This window comes from Nipponia nippon, unplaced genomic scaffold, assembly GCF_047370975.1.
Source record: "Nipponia nippon isolate SJK-2023a ecotype South Korea unplaced genomic scaffold, ASM4737097v1 scaffold_10, whole genome shotgun sequence".
In the NCBI taxonomy this organism is placed as follows: Eukaryota; Metazoa; Chordata; class Aves; order Pelecaniformes; family Threskiornithidae; genus Nipponia; species Nipponia nippon.
In genome coordinates, this window is record NW_028262291.1 from 20,746,652 (window position 1) to 20,766,305 (window position 19,654).

The window sequence follows — 19,654 nt, forward strand, 5'->3', positions numbered from 1 at the left end:
TCAGAACAAGGTGCAATTTTTGTGTCAACAATGGGATCATTAATATAAGCATCAGCAGGCTTCAGATCAAATCCCTTTCCTGCAGCGATGCAGAGGGAGTAAGGAGGTATTTTCTGTTGAGCCTAAAGTTGAGCTCCCCTGCTCCAGACTGCAGCATACAGACAGTGGGAAGTGTGTGCGGACAGAAAGATCTCTGCTCTCTAAGCCTGCCTGGCTTCTTGCCCAAGCTTCAAATGCAGCCTGTGAGGGTTTGACTCGAGACAATTTGATGGATACTGTGTGGGTGCTGGAGGCAAGAGAAGCCAAGAAAATGAGGGATCTGTCTGTCAGCTGATCTATTTCCTCAGATTTTTAATGCAAATCCTTCATTTCTGTAAATATACTCTGCATGCTACTATAGATAGGGTATGGTTGTAAGTGTGATACTGTGAGCAAAGGGTGCAATACATGAACCAAAACTGAAGAGTTTTTCATCGACGGACCACATTCCTTATATGTGGTAATAACATCCATGTGATAAATTCATTTCTTTCTGCAAACAGGTCATAAATTACATGTCAGCATAGTGATCCCCATTTATCCCATTCTTTGACCTCCCCTGCAATATGCCTATTGAGTCTTCTCTAGTTGCACTGCTTTTAACTTTAGCAAGTGCTTTAAGCCCTCTGAATTTTGATCATCGATTGCCAACAACTGCAGTGATTAAACTGAAGCCTGAACCATCCCCATTAATAAAAACTCACCACTTGCCTTTTTTGCAAATCAGATTTCAACAGCACTCCTCTCCTCTTCCCTCTTGTCTGGCTCTGACTGAAAAAAATAGGCAGGACCATTTGCCAGGGTTAATTTTTAATAGTGTCCTCACTGCCGCAGTGAATGAAGTCATTTATTATCCAGCAGGCAGCATGCTAACACGCTAGGCAATAACAAATGCTAAAGGAGGTGACTCAGGCATAAGCAATCAGGCGGAGTTTTACATTCCCACCTGCCGGATGGCTCAGCACAAAGGGCCGAGCATGGCGTTTTGGTTTACCCTACACTTGCGTCCTCATCTGAGGGACACCTGGATTCAAGCCACCCGGCCAGCGAGGTTTATTTGCTTCATAGTGCGAAGCATGTACGTAAATGGAGTCTGTGTGGCCAGCCCTCCCCTCTGCCTGGGCACTCTTTTCCTCTAATGAAGGAGGTTAATATTCCTCTTAGGCGGTCATCCCTGCTGCAGGAACGTGTCAGCCCAGGCAGTTTGGCCCTAAATAACGCTTTGTGATCTCAGGCAGACTGGAGCTCAGCCTACCCACCTGTAAAACAGGTTTAATGGTAATTGGCTTTTTTCTAGAAAAACTGGGAGGATTACTTCATGTCTGAGATCTCTAGATGAGAACTGCTCAGTGGCAGAGAGCATTTTAAAAGAGCAGCTGGAAATTAGGGCCAGAGCAGGCTGGCAGCCCTGTGAGCAGGTAGAGATGACCACAGAAGCTGCACTGTTCTCGTCTCATTACCCAAGATCCTCAGAAAGGCTGGGATGCAGATGATTCACAAACCAGAACGTACTTTTGAATTACTTACTAAGTAGGATTCACGTTGGTTTTACTGCTCTGGGACACACAGGGTTGGGATGCAGAATCTCTTTTTCCATCTCTTCAGAGTGAAATGTAGTGGTAATGTAGAGTCCTCTCACCCATGTATCTATCGCCGTTGCATTTTTGCCTCCATGGAGTAGTCCAAAGGCCACTGAAGAAGTCCATGAATCTTCCCCATATCTGCAGTAAGCTTTGGATCAGACCTCAGTAAGCCAGTGAGAAGGTGCTGCTGAACATGCTACAACAAGTTCACTGGCATGTGCTGATCACTGCAGGAGAGCTGGTATAAGTGCGCTCCCAAAACCGAGGAAGATCTTGACTAAGGAGGCAGCAGCTTCCTGCTTCGTCCTCACTGGAGCACACCAGTGCAGCTTAAATGGGAGAACAGAGCCGCTCTGAACCCATTCCCTCCCCTGTGCGCTATCCCAGAGAAGCTAGGGGGAGGGTATTGTATTACCCTTAATTCACTTTGTGATCGTGTAAGTCTCCCAAATCCCACTGCCAGTAAGCTCCGATGATTAAACAGCTTACTGAAAGGAAACTATAGCTAACACCTTCTACCCTTATGAAAGCGTATTGCTAATGAGGACTGGGGAATCAGTGTTAATACAACATCTGTAGATTAACATTAGCTTACTCATGTTTTCATAGTCAATGGCTGAAATTCCATCAGTCACTTGGATTCATGTAACATTTCTCATCAGTGTTTTGGTACGTTAGCCTCAGTATTTCCCCAACTGAAGTCCGCTGACTGGAAGTGGAAAAGGCAAACGCAAGAGTCTGAGGCCAGAGAAGAAATTTGCAGCATGTTGATTTGGGCATCTCAGCTTAGGAATCCTGCAGGAGGTCTGACTTCAGAAATGTTTAGCATTGGCCCCCTGAAAGCCATCAGACAGTATCTGACTGATTGGTGCACACACACACACATCACTGCTGAGCTCATGAACACCTGCCTGAAAAGTTACCTAGAAACATGCAAAGGCCCTGAACCAGTCCTGCAAGATGCAAGTGACTGCAGGTCCTCTTCTGCGTTTCACCTTCCCCAATGGAGAAGCAGCAGAAGAAAGGGAATGACTGAACTGCAGACAAAAAATGACGCTGGTGGTCCGCTTTATGAGTTCAGTGTGGCAAAGATCTTTAATAAGAAGGGAACTGCCAGCAAAAAGAGAATTTGTGTGAAATAGGTGTAGAAGTAACCTGGAGAGATCAACTGTGCCACATCTCTGACTGAAGGGATGATTTCTACCCCTGTGGTGCTCTTGAAGGCATTTGCATGGGAGGACTATGCCCTCACTACTACTAGAGGTCTCTCAGGACAGCCTAGACAGGATAGTGACACAAGAGCATAGCCTGACTGTTAAGGAGATCTTCCAATACCTAGCCTGAATCTCACTTGATGTGGGAATACCGCTACCACCATAAGCTCACAGGGAGCTGTATAACTCAGGATCTCTAGCTCTGGCGGCAGGCAGGTGCACTGCAGGAGAGTCTACCTTTGCTATAAATAACATGGAGGCTGAGGTCACCAATGGACTTTGTTACTACAGCAGTGCAGATTTTAGGTAATCACTGAAAAGGATGATGGAGGAGCTGGAAATGCTCCACAGGAGCATCAGGAAGAGGCTGCCACAGAGGAAAACAGCTGCCTGTAATGGAAAGGGACCAGATAATCAAGCTTTATTAAGGTTGGGTACAGGAGCAGAGCGTACACTGGAGACGAAAGAGCACCAAGAAGCAGAGAGATGGTGGGAAGGCTGGATTCCATCCTCCTATCCAGTCTACAGGGTAGCTACATTTTATTAGAGTACTACTTTGCATCAGCTTTACTTGCTCACAAAGGTGGGAACCAAGGTTCAGGGCAGCTCCTTACAGAAGAAGGAAAACCAGAATTTAGTGAAGGACTTGACAGAAAAGAAGGCTCAGCAGCTTGAGTTTGATGATGAGAAGGAGGGCTGCATGGCAGGGATAGAGACAATGTGCAGCCAGTACATTAAAAAGCAATCAAAGGAAAAGAAACCAATAGTTTAACTGGATAAACACAAATGTCTTTAATTCTATCTAGTTCTACCATGTGTGCATGCCTGAATCATGCTGCGCAACACTGCTTTGAAATTTCTGCAAGAAACAGATGTAGTTAGCAATTGTTCCTCGATGCTGAGGGGAAGAAAGCCAGCATTAGCTGATGAAGAAGTAATAAGATTCTTTTAAAAAGAATAAGAATAATTTTAGTGTCTCCTCCAGGAGAACACGTGGGATGGCCTGAGATTTCAGTACAAACTCATCTGGTACAGAGAGGCCTTGAACTGCACAGATAAATCTGTTGCACATCAGTGAATGCAGAAATGACACAGAGCACAAGACATCCCTTAGCAACTCATCCGGTTTCCACTTCTGGAAATCTGGCTCCTGCCAGCAAAAGTGACACAGATGACCCAGAACACGCTAAAGTGATCCAAACTGTCCCATAAAGAAACTGGTAGCATGCACGCTGCAAAGTGTTCAAACTTTTCTGTAGAGTTTGAAAATGAAAATCACACGGGGCCTAAATATCATGAGGGCTTCTTAACAAAAAATAAGGCTTTCAAATTCCAAAGACCTGAGTTACTGCTGTATGAAGACAAAGGCAAAAACCTCCTTCAGAGTGCAGTGATCTGAGGATCAGGCTCCAAGGGAATGATTGACATTCGATTCAAGCTGACAGCTAACAAAAGCTCCTGTACATATGCCAGCAAACCACTGCCAGGAAAATCAGTGTGGCTCCCAACTTGCAGATTTCTGCACTACCAGACCTCCTACCCTACGTGACCCTTGGTGATCTACACTGGCAGGCTCAGCAGAGAGTGGAAGGAGACACAGGACCTTACCAACCCTGGCCACTCTTGGTCAGGTGGGGGCATTTCATGAAGGAATCAGTGTCATTTCTAAGTAACTCAGGCGCTAAACTCACCACGTGATCAGCTATAGCTCCTGGGAAAAAGCACGAAAAGTCAAAAAAAACATTTGTTGGGGACTTAAGCAAGCACCCACAGGAACAAACCGGACACTTTCTGTAGAGGGCAGTGTGCTTCAGATCAGACTGGAACCGCATGCAGTTGTAGAAAGCGACACTGCTTGTAAATACAGTCTCGGAGATCTAACCTGTACGTCATCTCTCCCCCCACTAGCACAATCTGAATTCCAAACATCCCACCATCCACTCAGGTGAACGCTTCACGTTACTAACTACTGCATATCATGTATGGGGAGGTGATGTTCATTCCTACAGTCTCTCTACAAGGAGGCTGACTCAGTGGAAATGATCAGTCTTTGAATTATATTAGTTTTTTGTGTGTGTTTGTTGGTGGTTTTTTAATAGAAAAAAGGAATCAGCAGTTGTCTGTATTTTTAAGCTGTGGAACACAGACCTCCTTCCGCTTCCAAGCTCTCATTACAAAGCCTTTCCCTTCTGCGATTCCGGAGCATCTCGTCTCTGCAAGTTTCTGTTTTCAGTTCACAACTGATCAAATCCAACTGGTAGCAGAATTCACTTCAGTCAACAGGAATCTTTCCTCTCTCTAGGTTTGGTGGAGCTTGGGCCAGACACCTGGCAAGGCACTGCCTCGTTTCCTTGCTTATTTCAAAAAGGAAATCCATGATGAGAAAGATCCTGTCCTGGATCAGACAACCCTCCAGGACTGATGATTTTGCTCTGCCCACTCACAATCTTCTGCAATGCTTCAAATGGTTTGGGTCAAAGAGGCCTAAGCACTCTATTTGCTAGAATTTAATCCAATCTTAACGCCATTATTTCAGGGATTAAAAACAAAGCGGTCCCACTCACTGGTTGGGTCCACTCACTGGTTGGGTCATTTGAAGCAATGTGGTGTTATAGAGGAAGATTTTGTTGATTGATTGAGGGTTGATTAATTAATTCAGGGTTTTGTTATGTTAACTGATTACTGCAGGAGAACTCTCCACTTCAGTGTCTGTCTTAAAAAACCCTTTGAAACCAGTCTTCTTTTTCCCTCTGTGTGGTCTCTCAGTTGGACTTCTGCTTCCAAGTCTTAGGTATCTCTGAGAGTCCCAGGCCCTTGGGATGATGGTACATGCCTGCAGAATTTCACAGTTGTGATGTCTCTTGTGGCTATGTCTCTCTTGGTGCGATCTGCAGCAAGAATTAGCCCACGGACTTTTTCCAGTCTCTAGGAGACTGAATTAAATTATAGTGTTGAATAGTTTTAGCATGGTTTCTTTGAGATTTCTTTGATTTTCTTTCATTTATCTCACGGTTTCTTTATGCTGCAGAAGACTCAGATTTTCCCCATAGTCTTTTTATAGCCAGTCACTTACAGTATAACAATTCATTGTTGGGAGTAAACTCTAACCTTGCATCTCCACATAGATTTATCTGATACATCAAGAGCTTCTCTCAAAGGCTGCTTTCCAAGTCATGCTATTGTTTAGGCTTGTGATCTAGCAGTATTTTCTCTACAGCCTCACCAGGAAGCTAGAAGAGGATTGTCCATGAGTCACAATAATTTTACCTGTAAATTCAGCTAAGCCCCCAGGCAGCTCAGAAGGCTGGCCACTGTTTCTCAAGCCTGACACTACTACACCAACAGCCTAAACTTTAACTGGGAGAGAGTGTTTTTAAAATAGAAAGGGGGAGCATACACTTCATTCTATCACACAGTTGGAGCCATGTTACTTGCAGCTCATATCAATAGTCTAGGGATTAAGAAACTTTCAGTTTTTCCTTCACTTTTCAAGACTATCCTGCAGAAGGCATCCTTTGCAGCTCAGGAGTAAAGCAAACATTTTGTATACACCCTAGACCCACTCCAGATCTACAAATGAGCCTATCTTAAGCACAGGGTAGTTCCAGTGGCTTCTGTGACTACTTGCACATATAACAGTTTTCAAAATTGTCCTCCTCTGAGCTAACAAAGCTCAGTTTTGATTTCCTCCCACAGCGATAATTATGAGGGTTTCCCCTCTCTGCCCTTAGCCAATTTCCTTTGCCATTTCTAAATTCTCTCACTAACACAAGTAAGCTATGTAGCAATGAGTCTGCCCTTCCCAGAAGGATCCCTGTAAAGAGAATGGGAACACAGATTCTGTGAGCTCATTCCATCCTCTGACCCAGGTAACGCCAAAATAGTCCCAGATCTGCAGAGATTTATTCCACTTCAAAAAAAAAAGAAAAAAAAAAAACAGAAAGGGGGAGGCAAAGAATGGAGACTGTCAGAGAATGGAAGCCAAATTAATTTCAGAAGAAATTGGTTTGTCCCTTACTGGCATCTGCAGAGTTGCATCAGCTTGCTGCAGAAATGGATTTGGCCTTGTATTTCTGAGAATCCAGCCTTGTTTCAATTCTTCTGAGCACTTCTTTCTTTCCTTCTGACTACATTTCAGTTTTGATCCAAGTATCAGATAGGCTTACAAGGCAGCTGACTTGCACTGAATCTAATAAACTTCTACTGACGGGTTCTGCTACCTAGATGATGCATGGCCCACCAGTGAACAAAAAGGATAAGGTCTCAGCTTCTTCCTTGCTATAGCAACAAGGCACCTTGTGATGATAATTTTTTTTCTGTTTCATAAGCTGGTTGCCATGGCAAGTTACTTGTGTTGCATTGTGAGATACTAAAAGGAAACAATTTGTGTTCTCCAGAAAACTTAAAATTTTAAAAGTCGATTGCGTATTGGTTTGCTTTCTGCCATGACACTACTCTAAGCTCAGGGAGAGATGAGCAAGAAAAACATCCCACAATGGGAAAAGTACTTGCAGGTTTCTTGAGTCTGGTGTATCTGCAGGAGGAATAAATTAAAAAATCATGAAGAATATGGTGCTGTGGGGAAGCAAAACTTAGGGGGTTTTCTCAGTACGCTCTCAGAGACAACGTTAAAGAGAGCACGGTGATATAGTCTTCCTTCCAAACACTTCAAGAAAGTTTCAGTTACACAGAAAAAGTATGCACCCAGGTAAATGGACTAGCTGAGTGCAGAGAGATCTCAAAAGCCATGGAAAGAACCAGGAAGCCGTCTGCATAATTAAAAGTCAGGTGAACTTGTAGATATGGTGAAGTAACAGGAGACCCAGAACAACCAAAGCAACTGACATCACTAATCTACCCTCTGTGTCTGCCGAGAATTGATATACCCCTTCAGTGTATCAAAAATGTATTATGTATATCTGGATGTATTCAAGTACGTATCCTTGTGAAGCTGAAAAATTACTGTTATTTACTTTGCTGATGATTTTGATGATCACAAGAACTTTACATGTTCTTTTGGGGGGTTTTTTAGGGGGAAAGAAAGAATAGTTCAACTTGGCCATTGCCTGGGTATTTCTACTAGAAATAATTCTAAAAAAGATTAATGTTTCAAAAATGACAGGGACAGCCTTCATCTATAGCTGATGAGCAAGTTCCGTTGCTAACTAAGCTCTTGGAACAAATTTATGTGTCACACAGTGACAGTGGGCTAAGCCCACGCCTTGTCTATGACTCCCCTCTTGCAGAGGTTAAAGAGGGAACGACAATATCAAGGAGTTATTTTTTGGGTCATAGCACCTACAAAAATCAGTGACATACCTTCCCAGACTGAATTTAGAGTGCTGTCCACGCAGAATGACTTTTTACAAACAGAATGGCCTATAAGCTCAGCAAGTGTAAATCTGCCCAGCTTTGCCGAAAGCAACGGAGCTATGCTGCTTTGCAACAACTGAGGATCTTGTGCCAGTATTTTGGGTTTTTCATCCAAAAACAGAAAGAGGGAGAAGACATCTTTAAGCTATATCACTCTCTGTGTCCTTGCAAGTTTGTGTCATCACCCCTATACGATTGTGTGGTAATGACTCACCAACAGGTGATTATGCCTCTGTCTTCCAGCAGTCTGCAAACAACAAGTAGTTCTCAGGTCTCTTATATCCTGATGTGATCTGGCACTGAAGAATGAGAAAGAAAGAGGCAGTTTCAGTCCCATCTTCTGGTGTTTCTTCGTTCTTGTAGGTCACTGAGAAGCCCAAGAAGCATGAAACTCGGGTTCACCCATAGCTGTGTCTATTACACTACCTATTTGGTTCTTGCTCCCTGATAAGTTCGTCTGGGCCACCTAGATCCTGAAAAATACGAGCCCGCTTTCAGAATGCTTCAAAAAACAGATTTCTGCATGCTCTAGTACCCTGCCTGCTCGCCAGAAACAGCTAAAACAAGACGAGACAGGTTGTGCAGAGAGGCGGTGCACTGTGCGTACGTGTGTCTGCCTGTGAAGAAACCCATCACCTTTGTGTGTGCTGCTGCTCCTGCTGTTGGCTTGCTCAGGAGAGATGCTGTGTTTCTGCGAGCTGCGGTCCTTGCTTCTGTGGAGAACTGAGAGGTCATTCAGAATCAGGAGGGCTTGTTAGAAGCAAGCAAAGAGTTTCACGGTAGGTTAAAGCTTCAGCCTTTTTGTTTGGACCTGTCTGTTTGCGTGCTGGCTTTGAGAAAGTGCTCTGGCAGGTTTGTTTGTGCTGGTGCAACACGTCTTTTAGACCTGAAAAAACCTGCACAACTCTCTCAGCGGGTATCCTTAGAACTCACTTAATCTACTCTCGCTACAAGCTCTGCAGGGCATGAGCTTTCTTTTTATTATGTGTCAAGCGTGGTATCTAGAACAATGGTTTCTAGATCCATTTTCAGATTACTAGATACTTTTCTAATGGAAGCAATAAATTGTGGCAGTGTGCTTGAAATGGTACCTCAGAGCAAACAGTGCTTTTCCAGTACCAGGAATGCATACTTTATTCAGCGTCATATTCTGCATCAAAGCTTGATCACTTCTGCATGCTCCTGAGTAACAAGGTGACTGTGCAATCCACTATCCACTTTCCAAAGTAATAGGGGAACCACAGTGCCTAATAATAGAAAATGTCTGGTAATACAGGCATATCGTGATGGGATATGAATTCATGGAATGAAGCTTGAGTCCATCAAGGTTTACTAGCTCTGATTTAGCGGTGCTCCTTGTAGGACCCAAATAGAATCAGACAGAGCCTCTCGCCATGCTCAGACCTTCGCCTGTAATTGGAGTAATTCTGTTAATGCGGTGTGTATCTCTGCTGCTAAGCCTAATTGGACTCCAGCTGTCTTACACAGAGCCAATTCAGGTGCTTTTTCTTTTGTGGCCTAAATCGCTCTTGAATAATTTGGAGTTGCCCCTTTTCCTAGGCATTTCCAGGGACCAGATAAAAGCGCCCTGTGAGCTGGGTTTAGCCTATGGGTTATCAGCTAGGGACTGTGACTGGTAATAAACACCATGTTTCAGCAGTCTCTGGTCTTCCTTCCCCAAAATGCGCTGTTTGCCGGGCCTCCGTGGGGAGCCGAGAAAGGCAGCTCAGCCCAGGGCAGCACCTGCGGCGTGCGGCGCTGGGCCTTGCCTGCAGGGCCGTGTTCCCTGCCGCGTTACCTGCAGGCCGTGCCCTTTCGACGGCAGCAGCCCTGCTCCTGCGGCAGGCCGGAGGCAGGCGAGCGGCGGCTCGCAGGCCCCGGGACAACCGGAGAGCTGAGGCGATCTCCCACCCACCCCGCACGCCGTGTCCGTGCGGCTCCTGCTGCCAGCCCGCTGGCTACCGGGAAAGCCGCGGCGCCTCTCGGTCCCCCTGCGGGCAGAGCACCCCTGCAGCCGCGGGGAAGGGCGGGCTGAGGGGAGCGGGCGGGCGGCGGCCGGCGTATGCAGCGCAGCGGCGGCCAGGCCTTCCCCTCACCCCGGCTGCGGGGAGCTCCTGAGGAGGGGCCGTCGCGGGGCGGGAAGCAGAGACACGGCCCCGAGGGGGGACGCGGAGATCACCGCGGCTCCCGGGGCAGGGGGCGCGGAGGCGGCGGGGGGGTCACACGCCGGGGCGAGGCGGCGGCCCGGCGCCCTCCCCCCTCACAGCCGCGCGCCGCCGCCCCAGGGACCGCCCCGCGGCCAGGCCGCGGCGGGCGGGCGGGCGGTGGCGCCTGATTGACAGGCGCCGCGGCCCACCCGGAGGGCGGTGGCAGCGGGGGCCGCCTATCAGGGGCGGTGGCGGCCGTTGAGTGGCGGGTGGGCGGGGCGCGGGCCTGGGCGTGTGCCGCGGCCGCCGGCGGGGCGCGCTCCCGCTCCGCTCCGCTCCCCCCGCACGCACATTGTCCGGGCGGCGGCGGCGGCGGCGGCAGAGCGCCCCGGCGCCCGGTGCCAATGCGGGGCGGGCGCGGCACGCCGGGGGCGCCTCCACCACCGCGGTGGAAACTTCACCTCGCCGCCGGGCCGACGCGCGGCTGAAGCCCCCGGGGGGGCCGGGCGGGGAGGAGCGGAGCGGAGCGGCGGGGGTGGGGGGGGCTCGCCCGCCTGGGGGGCGCCTCGTCTGGTTTGATTTTCCTCCGTTGGAAGAAAAAACAAATAATATTATTATCCCGCTTTAAACTTCCGCGCCCCGCTCACCAGGACGCGCATCCCGCCTGGCGGGGCGGACGAGCCGGTGAGTGACCGCCGGGGCCGGGGCTGGGGCTGGGGGGTGGGACGCGCCGTCGGCGGGGGGCAGCACCCACCGGCTCGGCGGGGACGGGCCGGCGGCGCCGCCGCCACCTGTTAGCGGGGCGGCTGCACCCCCCGGGGAAGTTTGTGCCCCCGCCGTGCTGGGGGTGCCGCCCGCCGTGCCCCGGGGAGGCGGTGGGGAGGGAGGGACCGGTGGGCGGTGGCGGGGCGCGGGGGTGTTTGGGGGCGGTGGCGCGGACCCACCTGCTCGCCTGGCCGCGCCATGACTCTGCTGCCTGGGCGCTGCCTGCCGGCCCCAGCCCCGGACAGGCCGCCGGGGGCGGGGTGAGCGGGGTACCGCCGAGCCACAGCCTCTGCACCCGCTTTGCCCACCATCCCCTGCCCTCCTCTTCCTGCGCCCCCTCTGCACTCCTGCCCTTCTCCCCCCCTTTCCTTCCCCCCTTCCACTCCCGCTCTCCCCCACGTCCCCAAGCTGCAGCCCTCTCCACCCCCTCTCCCTTCTCTTCCTTGCACCCCCAGTTTGCAGTCCCCTGCACCCTCCTTTCCTCATCCCCTTGCATCCCCTACACCGCCCCTGTGATGCTACCAAGGGGGAGCACCAGACCCCCCACCCTTTGCCAAAGCAGGTGCCTGCTGGCCTCCGGCTGCCTCCCATCGGAGTGGCAACCCCAGGAGAGACCAGCTTCAGGGCAGTGCCAGGTGTCGGCAGGCCAGGGGCAAGGTGCCGAGAGGGCGCGCAGGTGGCGGAGGCGCAGGTATGTGCATCTGCGAGCAAGTGAGCGAGGTCCCCTTGTTCCTGCGTGCGTGTGGCTCTGCGGAGCTGGTGGCACCTCCCTTCCTCCCAGGGATGCTCGCTGCCGCCGGGGCTCTGCGGCGTGCAGACGCTGCTTGTGCCCTGCCTGCTGTGCAAGGGCGTTGCAGGGTCTGGGGTGCAACCTCTTCTCCCCAAGTGGGAGCAGGTGCATCTGGTGGCTCACTCGGCCCACATGGGTCCTGGTTGGGCATGCATTTTAGTTGCCTCGAGTAGTGGAACATGCCTGGAGACAAAAGAGCTGGTAAGAAATTGGAGAGGACTGGCAAACTGGAGTGGCTGGAGAAATGCTTAGGACAGCTGGGAGCAGGAGGATGGTGCAGCAGGAATGGCTTGACCCAAGTCAAGCCATTGACTATTTCAATGACCTAAGTCATGTCTCTTTAGCCTGCACCGTGCAAAGTTGCTCCTGGGTAGGCCTTTTGAGGTGCAGGAGGGGTACAAACTCCTGGTGAGGCTTTGTTGCAACATACCCCAGTCTGGTTGGCATGGGTAGGTTGTGCGGGTTGGAGCAGGAACTGGCTTTGAACGGAGAAAAGCACATGAGGCTTTGTGCAGGTTCAACTAAAGAGTTGCTAGATGGTTGTATGGTGGATGTTGGTTTCTCCTGGTCAGAATTGCTAATGCGTTTATCCTTGCAGAGTTCCAAAGTATTTTGATTTTGCAGCTGGTGGTTTGCGTGATTTTTCCCAAGTGTTTGTAACACAGCCATGACTTTGAATCCATGTGTGTCCCTCCTCTGTGCATCTGGTCCTTTCCTTCTCCTCAAATGTTTTCCCTGTGTGATTAATAATGTGCCAAGTACTTCACTTCAGCACCAGGGAGGCTGATACTGATCAAATTCCCTGTTCAGTCTCCTTGGTGGGTCTGGAGGCTGATGGGTGTTATCACTGCAGAAAAGTCTGCTTTGGGGTGGGAGCTGTTAAAGGTCTCTTTTTTTTTTTTTTTTTTTGTCTCAGTGAACCTCTTATTTCTTTTAATTAAAGAGATGAAGTATGCATAGTGATACCCTCCATGTTTACATAAAAATGATCTTGTAATTAGCCATAATTCTCTCAATTTGGGATTTCACCGTAATATTTAAACGCGACTTATGACCTGAGGGACACTTTTCTGGCCCCAAGGATTTACCCTTGGTGTGGTTCTCTCCTGTGGTGAGTTTGGTTCTTGGCTGCCATCAGTGGTGAAGGTAGAGCAGCGGTGGGAGTAACCTTGGGTTTCTCTGATGTTGGCCTAGAAAGCAATGGCCACAGGTTCCTCATCGAGTCTGGCGCTGCTTCAGGGGCTCCCTCGCAGACCTGCTACTACATGCGTGGAGATGGTCTGCCTTGGTGGCGTTCACCCTGTGGTCTGAGGACTCTCAAGGGGACTCCCTTGCTATTGTCTTGGGCTAGGGAGGGGAAAAAACAGGCTGAAAAGCTGCCGATTGACTGGGGTTTTTTGCTAGTTCTCCTAGGGAGGTTTGAAAAAGGCTGCTGGTACTTGGGAAGCTTTCCCTTGTGAGAGTAGAGGTCCTGAGGCATCCTTGTCTACGTGGCCGTCTTTCATCTAACTTCCCTTCCCTCTAAGAGGAGCAAAGCTCAGCTCACAAACGTAAATGTTTGCTTCCAGGCTGGAGACAGCACCCACCACCTCCCCTCCTGCTGCTGCTGCACCCTGAATTTACCTTCCTGCTAGGCTGCCCTTGGAGTTCCCCAGGTTTTCTTGGGGTAAAAAAGCTTTATGGAGTAAAAAAGTTGAATATGGGGAAATATTCAACAAAATAAAACCCAAGACAAAAAGTACCACCTGTAGAGAGGGGTTCCTTGTGGGAAGGTGATGAAGAGGTAGAAATGTCTTGTCTCCTGTCTTTCAAGGTGTGTTATACTGCTGTACTTTATGTCAGTCTAGGGAAAAGCAAAATGATTGTGCTCCGAGAACTCTTTATCTAATTGTAGTTTATTATCAGCTTTCTGTTTTAACATTTTTGAAGTGTAAACTTACAACCAGAGCTTATTAAGCAGCAGATAAAAATGTTGAACGTATTTGAATTTTACCTGGATTAATCTAATAATATATTTATGAAATGATATTTGATCAGCTCTGTAGCTGGTTGAAGACCACAAAAGAGTATTAATCAAATAAATTATTTGACAAATACAGATGAGATTAAACAAATTATCTATTTGCTAACTGCCGTTCAACTGCTCTGTCATGGCATGTTCCTCTTTCTCTTATCTTTCCCTTCCAGTTTTCATTCCACTTTTTCATAGTTTTCCTGAACTGTCCTCAGTATCTGTTTCATTTAATTTTTCCTTTCCCTGTATTATTCTTTCTCTTTTATGTCATGGTTTTCCTTTCATTCTTCTGCCTCTTTCTTCAACCTCTCTTTCTATGCTTTTTGAGTCTAAATTAGCCAGTTTTCCTCTCTTTTCTTCACCTTACTGGTGGAGATTTTTATTGAACACTTCAGCCAGCTCAACTAAACCTGGTATGCATTTAAACCCATAAAAACATAAAACTAAACCCAAACTGACTGTGAGTATGAAGATGTTTGGTCGGTGGTAATGCTTCTCTGCCTCTCCCTGGGTTTTTTGGCTGTTGCAGTAAGGGTGTTCCTGCAATTCTGGAGGTTTTTCCCATCTCTCATTTTTGCCTGTGCTCTCCTTATGCCTTTTTTTAAAGTGAATTTGACTTTGTATCCTAAGAAGAAAACTAGGATCAAGTGGCAGATGTTGCGTTGTTCATTGGTTGTGTATCTGTATGCAACCTGCTTCCATCTGCTGCCTGACCAAGCCCAGCCTCCCGGCGGGGCAGTCCTGCCTTCCTCCTGGCACCATCCTTCCTCCCCTCTGGGGTTACATCCGTGAGGTATCTCTCAGTAGGGCAAAAGGAATGAGTGGTCTGAAGGTTTTCTGGCTTACCTGTTGCTTTCAGAGTCTGTATGAGTGTCACGTTGATGAGGGCAAGTAGCAAGAGGCGAACAGGTTATCGTGCGTGACTGTGCAGTCACAATATTCAACTTAGATCTCATATTCAAAGATTAAAGTCTCTTAAAAATGAAAGTGCTGTTATGGAGAAGACTTTTTTTTTTTCTGCTGTTCCCTGCCCTGCCCCCCCTGGATGAAATCTATGGGGGGGATATTCTCAAAAACAATGAAAGGAATAGAAAACTTTGTATTTCAGGGGAGGAAATTTGCTATGCCTTGGCAATAAAGCTCAGACAGTCCAGAGGAGTGTGATGGGAGTGCTCAGAGTGCGTGATTTGCCTCTTGCTGATGGTTGCAGTGATGTTGGTGCAGTGAATGAGCTAAGCCGTATATGTCATAGCTGTCTGCTTTAAGTACTCGCAGTTACGTGAGGATGCCCTCTTGTACCCATAAGGAAAGGTCTCTGCTGTACTGAAGTTAACAGTTACAGTGCTCCTCTATGTCTTGTGAAATGTTTTGGATAACGCTCGGGTGCACTGACACAGCGAGCAATCCAGGCCGCACGTCGTTGCAAAGCAAAATTGATTGGGGGAGGATGGGGCCAAGAGGAATATTCTTTCGCAGTTAGTTATTTACTGCAGGGAGAGAGGGAAACTGATGATGTTTGGTTTATAATTACAGATATCCAGAGAAATATCTGCTTCAAGATGATCCGTTTTATTCTGTGTGTTGCCACCTATTTCTTGGTCTCTCTGTAACATGAGACTAACACTGTTTAATGACTGGTTCAGTAAAAGCAAAACTTCATTATTAACTTCTCACTGCTGGAATATGGTTTTACAGCTTGCTGTGTGTGACTCAAAATGGCCTGAATGCCTACAGAGGGAATAGTCTTTCTGTGCTCGCTGTCTTAATGTGTGACGTGCCCATGGTGCCCATCTGATGGCAACGTGGTCCCTTGGAACAGCTCATCTCTGTGCTCAAAGGTGACTTTCAGGTTAAAGTGCAGGACCGTGAACCCAGGAGTCCTGACCCGCTTTCTGGTCTTGGCTGAGCTGGTTGCCTTATCTCACTGGGCTCTCTTCTTCAGGAGCGATACCGACCCAGCAGATATCCAGCCTATCTGCTAAAAGGGTAGGATGTCCTGTGTGAGGGGCACTCTGATAACGCATAGGCAGCGACAGCCCAGGTACTTGCATAATACAGTGCTGTGGGCCAAACTATAAGTGGATTTTTCCTTTTACATAGCTAAACCCATTACAGATCTGACTGCTCATATGTAAGTTAAATTAAGAGCTGGTGGAACTGAGTTTAGATGTGCGTGTGTGGGAGCAATAACTTGACGAATACAAAAAAGAGACATTGCAGCAATGTCTCTGGGGAGATGCCCATATGTCTTCTGCTTGTTTAGCATCCTTGAGAGAACAGCAGACATGAGGGAGAAGCTGTGGCCAGTGAAAAGGATGTTGTCCTCTTTCTGGGAGGAGGAGTGAGATCTAAAAAGTCAGGGAGTAGGAGTGAAATGACGGGATGCAGGTGTGCACAGTGGGGTCTGCTCTGGGCTCCCCTGCTCTCACTGGGTAAGGCTCTGCAGGAAGAAAAGTGAGGAGGAGATCATTGGGAAAAAGGCACTGTGGAGGCTGCTGTTGTGCAAGGTGGAGCACTGGTTGTCCTGCCGGTCCAGGCTGAATCGGAGCATGGCCGGCTGGCAGTGGGAGTGCACGGGATCGTCTCCCCTGAGAAAAGCAAAGCGGTGAAAAATCTCCAAAGGAGAGTCTGGCTAGCAAGTACTTGTGCCCCAGCCAAGTTGGGAACTTGTTTAGAGGCTGGCTGAGAAATGAGCTCTGTTCATTGGTGGCTTGTTGGGGTAAGAGGCTACTGTTGTATAGGCTTGTTCTCGTATCAGTGCTGAGTCTGCTCTGACACTCCGCGCTGTCTTCAGCAGTTCTGTGGCTTGCATCCAGCTTGCTCCAAACCGTGTGTATAGAATAAGCTTGAATGTATGAAGTTGGAGTCCTCAAATGATGCGTTTTGTGCCTTCTCCCATGCCAGCTAGCCACTGCAGCAGCCAGAGTGGTTCTTCTGGTGTGGCACTAGCTCCTGTATTTCTGTAGTGACCGTAGCATCTGTGCTTCTTCTCTGTAGCTGGCTTTGCTGCAGCAAGAATGAGATGTCAGGGAGCTTAGTGTTATGTGAGGGACTGGAATTCATCCTCCAGAAAAAGGAGAAGGCTGGGCTTGAGAAACCAGGCTTTGATTGGTATGATAAATAGATAAAACAGTAGTTAAGTATGATAAATAAATAAAACATCACTGTTTTTTGGAGGTAAATATGAGACAGACCTCGGCTTGTATGTGTGCTAATCCTGTAACTAACTTTTCCATTGTCTCCCCTTGGATCTGTGTCTGTTGATGCAATGGCTCATTTTGGGTCCCACCATGTTAGGCTCTTGCTGTGAACAGCATGACTCCCTCCTTTGTAGCACACAGACCCAGCAAACGCTGGTGAAAGCAGGAGGTACCTCCTGCCTGTGTGCATGTGTGTGCACGCACACCCCTTGCCTCTCCTGCTTGTGTGCAGAGGCTGAATATATAACCTTATAATATGACCTTGGTCATGCAAGGTTTCTCCCAATCTTGTTTTCCCCCAGACTTTTCTTGATTTGCATGATATCGCATGAGGCCAGCCAGCTTTTTCTGGAGGGCTTGTCCCACTTTCCATGCAGGCAGCCTCAGGCAAGTGGTCTGCTCCCTGACCTGCTTTGACAGCTGTGTGCTGGCTTCTTGCTCCGCTGATGTGGGAGGGAGTATGAGGATAAGTGCTGGGGGGGTAGGCAGAGGGAGGACATTGCTGTGCCGATTGGTGGTGTGACCCCATCTGGCAGTCAGTGTAGCTGCTGATAGATGAGGAAGTACACGCAAATCCTTGCTCTGCTTTCTGTCTCATCATTCTGCTGGGGGACGTGGTGGATGTGACTTGTACTCAAGTCTGTGAGGGTCAGATCTGCTCTCTCTACTCCTAGGAGTACAGATGTATGTCCTCCATCCTGCTGTACTCAGTTGCAGATGACAACTCTGTGGCTATTCTGGTGGCCCCCATGAATTTGCAAACTTCAAGGTATTCATTCTCAAAACTCACACACACTGGAAAGAAATGACTACCGTGACCATGGTGAAGGTGGGAAACGGAGGCATGAGAGAGTCAGACCTAGATCTGGAAAACTGCTTCTGCTCCTGCTTTTCCACAAAAGCAAGGAGGCTGTGTACTGGTGTGGCTCATAGTCACAGGGTCTCACCGGGTCTGTGGCAGAGCAGGGAGGTGGATGGATGAGGGTGGAAATATCTTGGCTGATGCATCTGGTACAGTTGGTACAGTTGTATCATGGTTGCTTGTGCAGAAGGGACGAAAGCTACAGTATTCATCCCACAGAAGGCCACCACAGAGGCAACATCAGGACGTATTTCTGACAGTGGCTGGCAAAGTTGACACAGACATGTTGTCCACTGCTAGATCGGTTCTGTGTTCCCATCCCTGCAATACACCCAGTATTGAAGGATCAGTGGCTAAAGACGTCAGGCACCTAATTAGAGATGTTTTCAAGTGTGAAAAGCATTTTCTTCTGAAAATACTGGCCCTTTATGTATCTCAGTTGGTCATTCAGAGACTGAAGTCATTCCACAAACTCTGGTAACCTTGAGCAAGAGTCAAGGAAAGCAAGAAGACAGAGCTGTAGATTGTGCAGGGAGGTAGGACTGTGTAGAGCGCAGCCTGGATTCAATGTGCAGATGATGATCCATATGGGGCTGTTGAGCAGACGCGGTGATAGAGACAATCAGTTGACATTGGACTGGGAGGTCCACCAGCTGGCTGCCTCATAAATGTTGCTGTTTCCCTGCTGACCGTGCTGACTTCTGATAGGTGGCAGAGGATGGAGGGTGCTTTGGAGCACACAAGTTTTTTAAACCACGGACAGTGATTATTTAGAGCTGCAGCAGTGTGCTTTTTGTGGGCATACTACTGCAGCTTAACTTTGGCCTCCAAGAGATTGGTTTGCTACCACCCCCACCACAAACCACAGGATCTTAGGCCTGATCCTAGGCAGAGTGTCATCATAAGCCCCCCTCAGTCCTCCTGCCATGGGGCAGACCACATCAGCAGCCCTTCAGTGTGGGTCTAACAAGGCAATGCCTCAGTGGGGTGAGAGCAGTTCTCTCCCTATTTTGTAGCAGGCACAAGGAGGATACAAACAGGAGGAAAATGGCCTTTCTTGTCTGATTGCAGCAACTACTGTCATGGTTTTCTTCTTGAGATCATTTCCTGTCTGCCATCCCAGGCAAGAATTTGGGCAGTTTTCCTGCAAGGAGGAAAGCTAGGACTTTCAGACCCTGAATAACATTTTGCTTAATAATTAGTCATCTGATCCCCACAACTACTGCACCTGATTATCAGGGGCCAGACAAGATGTCCTCTGCTCTACATCCCTTCCTTGATGAACGCATTATTCTGTATAGGTAAGAGAGAATTCCTCCACATCAGTTTACACCTTTGCTGTTCCTCTTCTTCTGTGGGGTACGTCCCAAGCAACCACCCTCTTCCAACCTGTGAAGTATCCAGTCCTGGCTGCTCCTCATATCTGCTAGAAAGTGAAAAACTGCACTCCAAGTGCCAAGTTCTAGCTGTGTAAAATCAATTAATCCATGAGTTTCTCTTTCTTCTTGTTCCTTCCTGGCATTTTGCTGGTAGATGTGATCACTCTTACTGCTCATGGGTAACATTTCTCTACCGCGAGTATCTACCAGTACCTATAGCCAGGGCAGACACTGGGCAGGGAAAGGAGAGGTGTTATTACAACCTCTTATTTTACAGCTGGGGAACTG

The 19,654-nt window shown here is 48.4% G+C and overlaps 1 protein-coding gene across 2 annotated transcripts in view; it reads left to right on the top strand.

Moving 5' to 3' along the window:
• Nucleotides 1-8,970: 8,970 nt before the first annotated feature.
• Nucleotides 8,971-19,654, top strand: part of HRAS (HRas proto-oncogene, GTPase) — a 46,007-nt gene continuing 35,323 nt past the window's right edge. Inside the window, exon 1 of one of the 2 annotated variants that reach the window (XM_087745884.1) lies at nt 8,971-8,988. The gene's annotated coding sequence lies outside the window, so the exon portion shown is untranslated. Of the gene's footprint in view, nt 8,989-10,700; nt 11,041-19,654 lie in introns of those variants that run through there. The other variant, XM_087745883.1, reaches the window with a different exon arrangement.